Genomic DNA, 5,898 nt, shown 5'->3' with positions numbered 1-5,898 from the left:
ACCTCATTAATCTCATGTGCTAGGCCTTTCCTCACTTTCTCTTAGCACCATAATCACACCAGGGTAACATAGAGACTAGCCAAGAACTTAAGTGTTATAGAAACACAAGATGTGGATAAAGATCTATTTTTAAAATACTCCCCCTCCTTCTTTTCTTCACACCCATCACCCACTCCCCACCAAGAGCATTTTCACACCTGGTTCTAACCCATTCATCAAGGATTATTGCACATTACTCTCCTTTATGAAGGCTAAACCCAAGTCCAGCTGGTCTCCTTGTAATGTCCTCTAGCTAGCTTTGCACCTGCAGTGTGGGGCAGAGGATACAGCAGGGGGTTTGAAATTAAAGGAGCTGGATTTGAACCACATTATATCCCAATGACATTTTAACCTGATTTGATGCCACTGAGGACTGTAGCCAGCAGTTTCCTGTTTAACACCTCTGCCCTAAAGCACCTTTCTTTGTTTCTCTGGCTGCTCAGTATAAGCAGCCACAGGCAGAGAAAAGGACACTGGATAGGAAGTTAGAGACCATGGCTTTCCATCCTCATTCTGTTCCTCCTGCCTGTGTGATCTTGTGACAGTCATTTCAATTGTCTGAGCCTTAGACTCACAGAATCACAGACTCTCAGTGCTGTGAGGGACCTCCGTGGCTGTCTTTTTTTGTTTGTTTGTTTCTTTATCTTTGGGTTCCAAATTTTCTCCCTTCCTCCCTCCCCACCCACCCTCATTGAAAAGGCAAGCAACTCAATATAGGTTATACATGTGCAGTTATGCAAAACACTTCCATAGTAGACATGCTGTGAAAAACTAACTCTATTTCTCTTAATCCTATCCTGCCCTCCCCCATTTATTCTATTCTTTCTTTTGACCCTGTCCCTCCTCAGAAGGATTTGCTTCTGATTACCCCCTTTCCCAATCTGCCCTCCTCTCTATCATCCCTCTACTGTCTTGGCTCCTTTCCTTCCTATTTTCCTATAGGGTAACACAGATTTCCATACCCAACTGAGTGTGTATGTTATTCCCTCCTCAAGCCAAATCCTGAGAATAAGATTCACTCATTCCCTCTCATCTTCCCCTGTTTCCCCTCCACTGTAAGAGCCTTTTCTTTTCTGTTTTTTGTGAGATAATTTTCCCTGTTCTACCTCTCCCTTTCTCCTTCTCCTAGTATAATCCTCTCTCATCCCTTAATTTTATTCTCCAGATATGACCCCTTCATCTTCAACTCGTGCTGTGCCCTCTACCTATCTGTTTATCTATCTATCTATATACATACATACATATAATTTTTTTCCTTCCAACTACCCTAATACTGACAAAGGTCTCATGAATTACAAATGTCATCTTTCCATGCAGGAATGTAAACAGTTCAACCTTAATAAGTCTCTTATGATTTCTCTTTCCTGTTTACCTCTTCATGTTCCACTTGAGTCTTCTATTGGAAAGTCAAATTTTCGATTCAGTTCTGGACTTTTCATCAAGAATGCTTGAAAATCCTCTATTTCACTGAATGACCATTTTTTCCCCTGCAGGATTACACTCAGTTTTGCTGGGTAGGTGATTCTAGGTTGTAGTCTTAACTCCTTTGCCCTCTGGAATATCATGCTCCATGCCCTCCTGACCCTTAATGTAGAAGCTGCTAAATCTTGTGTTATCCTGATTGTGTTTCCACAATACTTGTGTTTCTTTCTGGCTGCTTGTAATATTTTCTCCTTGACCTGGGAACTCTGGCATTTGGCTACAGTATTCCTACGAATTTTCCTTTGGAGATCTCTTTCAGGAGGAGATCGGTGGATTCTTTCCATTTCTATTTTGCCCTCTGGTTCTCAAATATCAGAGCAGTTTTCCTGGATGATTTCTTGAAAGATGATGTCTAGGCTCTTTTTTTCATCATGGCTTTCAGATAGTCCAATAATTTTTAAATTCTCTCTCCTGGATCTATTTTTTCAGGTCAGTTGTTTTTCCAATGAGATATTTCACAGTGTTTTCTAATTTTTCATTCTTTTGGATTTGTTTTACAGTGTCTTGATTTCTCATAAAGTCACTAGCTTCTAATTGCTCTATTCTAATTTTTAAGGAAGTATTTTCTTCAGTAAGCTTCTGGACTTCCTTTTCCATTTGGCCAATTCTGCTTTTGAAGGCATTCTTCTCCTCATTGGCTTTTTGGACCTCTTTTGCCATGTGGGTTAGGCTATTTTTTAAGGGGTTATTTTCTTCAGTATTTTTTTGGGTCTCCTTTAGCAAGCTGTTGACTTATTTTTCATGATTTTCTTGCATCACTCTCATTTCTCTTCCCAGTCTTTCCTCTACTTCTCTTACTTGCTTCTCAAAATTCCTTTTGAACTCTTTCAAGGCCTGGAATTGATTCGTATTTTTCTTGGAGGCTTTGGATATGGGAGCTTTGATTTTGTTGTCTTCTTCTGGTTGTATGTTTTGATCTTCTTTGTCACCACAGTAAGATAATATAGTCTGACTCTTTTTGTGCTGCTTACTCATGATCCCGGCCAATTACTTGAGTTTTAAACTCTTTGTTAAGGTAAGAGTCTGCTTCCAATGTGAAGAGTGTACTGTCCCAAGCTTCAGGGCTTTGAATAGCTGTTTTCAGAGCTACTTCTAGGGACCTGTAAATTTTCAGTTCTTCCAAAGTGTTACGATAAGGGGCTAGGTGTTTCCTGTCTACCACCACAACAAGCTCCCCCACACCAGTGCTCCTCGCCCCAGGACTGCCCCTCAGAACTATGACCCAGATCCAAGCACGAGCACAGCAAGAGATTCCTGCCTCAGCTCTGGCAAAGAGATCCCTGTAATGCCCCTCTGATCAGCCACTAGATTCCCCCTCAGTCTGTGGGCCAGAAGCTTGGGATGGAGCCGCTTCCCGGGGGCAGCTGAGACCTAGCTCCTTCTCTCACCACAGTCAGACTTTTCCCACTGACCTTCCAAGTTGTCTTTGGCGTTCATGGGTTGAAAAGTCTGAAAACCGCCACAGCTGCCCACGATTCAGTCCTCTGAGGCCTGCTCCAGGGTCGCTGCGGCCTGCACGCCCACACCACACTGCGCTCCTCTCCCTCCCCGGCGCAATATACCTTTCCTGTCAACCATCCAGGTTGTCTTGCACTGGAAATCTGTTTCACTCTGTCTTTTTGTAGGTTCTGCTGCTTTAGAATTTGTTTAGAGTCATTTTTTCACAGGTACTTGGAGGGGTTTGGGGGAGAGCTCAAGCAAGTCATTGCTTTCACTCCGCCATCTTGGCTCTGCCCCTCCGTGGCTGTCTTGTCTCCTACATACATACAGAAATTCTCCCAGTAATATGTCTGGCAAGAGGTCCGCCAACTTCTGCTGGATGACCTCCAAAGAAGGGATCCCAGTACCTCCATCCATGCTGGGATGACTCTAACTATTAGGGAATTTCTTTTTTTCCGAGGGGGAGGTGTCCTGATATCAGACACAATCTGCCTCTTGGTAGCTTCCTTCCATTGTTCCTTGCTCTTTGCTCTGGACTGAACAGAATGAACCCAAGCCTTCTTCCACATGAGATCCTTTTAGTTACTTCCAGAGAGCTGTCATGACCTCCTCCCACACCACAAAATATCCTTTTTTCTCCAGATAAAGGTACCCAGTTCTTTCAGCTGATTCACATAGGAAATGGACTCAAGCTTCTTCACCATGGATCGCTCACAGTAGGCCAGCATAGAGTGCTGACTCTGTGTGCCTTTCCCTCTGACATTTTAGTTTATCAATGACTGTTTTCAGTTGGGGCACCTAGAATTGAACACAACATTCCAGATTAGAATTGAAGGCGTGGAATTACCAGCTTCCCAAAGACCCAGCCTGTGGCAAATGTAATTTTTCTCCATTTCCCAGGAACCTATCATGAACTGAGAAGCATCAAAGAAATCTCACTGAAATCACAGACGAAAGACAAATATATGGAAAATCAGTCCATCAGTCGATATGTGATCAGGCTGCTTTCTCTTTGACTGCACGCTTGGGAGGAGGAAACATCTTTGTTTGGCTAACTTCTAATTGGGCTAAATACTCTTCTTCACAGCATTGCCCATATGCAGTCCAAAAGCTGCCAAATGTCCTGTGGTTTCTTATATGACCTGTCATCTGACGGAGGTTCTTTCCCCCTTCCTGGTCTCTGACCTGAGATCCAGAGCAATACCACCCAGAGGAGCTGAGCCTGGGCCCATCCCCTGCAATGTCCTCTTTTCAGTTCATCAGTGAGGACTGCTGGTATCCCTGCACGTTTATGAGGCTCCTCCCTGAGGAAAACAAGCAAAGCAGCTGAAGGTTCAGGCAGGCACAGTCATCAAGGCACAGCAGTCTTCCCTTCCTCTCAGACACAGATAGTAAGTATCAGAAGTTACTGTCCATTCAGAGCTGGAAAGGTCAGAGAAGCTCAGCTGGGGCTGGATCCCTTCTATGGGAGCCCAGGGGGAGGGGCAGCCTGGGGCAAGGGATGGGCCACTAGCCAGTCAGGGGGCAGGGATGCAGCTCCTGATTCTGATGCATCTTACCTGGGGACCTTCAGAACATGGCTTAGACTTTCTGGGCCTCAGTTTCCATTCAAAGGGACTGGGCTGAATGACCTCTTTGATGACCTTCGGGTATATACAGCTTCTAGGGATACACACACAGATAAATATGGGACCTATATGTATATACTACCGTCTGTGTATAAGTATATATGTATATGTCTGTATATACCTAATATATATGTCCAAATACATATGTAAATATATGATATATATGCCACAAGTGCTTAAACATATCTATATTTAATATGTAACATGACTATACAATATAAACTTACATTTGTGTGTGTATGTGTGTATGAATCTAGTGAGACCACCCTCACATGTAGCACGGGCTTTCTTGATGCGGCTCATAGAGGAGCATGAACAGAGCCTCTCCAGGGAAAGGCTGCTGCAGGATGGGTAACATTACGGTCTATGGGAGTGAAGTTTCCTTTAACTTACATATCAAATTCTACATTGTGAATTGTGTGGCCTTAGTAGGGGCTTTTATTTATTTATTTTGAGGGAGAAGCGGTCAGTCAGGGTTAAGTGATTTCCCCAGGGTGGCACAGCTACACAGCTAGTAAATGGCTGAGGGCAGGTCTGAGCTCAGGTTCTAAAGACTCCAGAGTTGATGCTCTACCCACCGCTTAACCTAGCGACCCCGCCTAGATGCTTTATAAAGGATTCTGAGGCTACTCTGCATAACCCAACCTTCCCAGATAACATGTACAGAGTCAATGGGGAAGAAAAAATTTGATTTTCCCTGGTGTATAAGGGCCCATCCAAAGCTTGTTTTCTTATAGGGCCTTTTTGATGAATGACTAAATTAGTGAATTAAAAAATACTGATTACCCATTTGTGGTGAGGAAAACACTATACTAAGAGCTGGAGAGTTAAGTGGAGCTGGGAGATGGCCCCTACTCTCCAGGAGCTCACCCAGCAGTAGGGGGAGATGTCCCCTAGGAGAGACCTCAGCTGCAAGTTGGATGGAAAGGCCTCCTGGTCCTCAGGGTCCAGCAGCAAAGTCATGGTAATTCCTCTTCATTAATGTAATTTCTTTTAATCAAACCATATGCTGAACCATGTGGCATTTCGAAGGACTTTGGTAACAAGAAATTTCTTCAGTAGCAACCCTCTTCAAGTAGCTGTGGTAATTCTGCAGATGGGGGAAAATATTCAACAATATTTCATAAACACTAGGAAATGACTCCCTTCAGTTGAACTGACTCTAATTTGCTGCCGGATGATCAATCATAGCAATCACTGTGAACCAGTGGGAGTGTAATAAGAATCATGAGTGATGGGTGGGTGCTTCAGGATAGAATGGAGGTAACCCCATTGAGGTCACTGGACACGTGTGTGAATCACTTCCAGG

This window comes from Vombatus ursinus, unplaced genomic scaffold, assembly GCF_900497805.2.
Source record: "Vombatus ursinus unplaced genomic scaffold, bare-nosed wombat genome assembly UNPS02007633.1, whole genome shotgun sequence".
NCBI classification, from domain to species: Eukaryota; Metazoa; Chordata; class Mammalia; order Diprotodontia; family Vombatidae; genus Vombatus; species Vombatus ursinus.
This window is presented reverse-complemented; position numbering follows the sequence as displayed.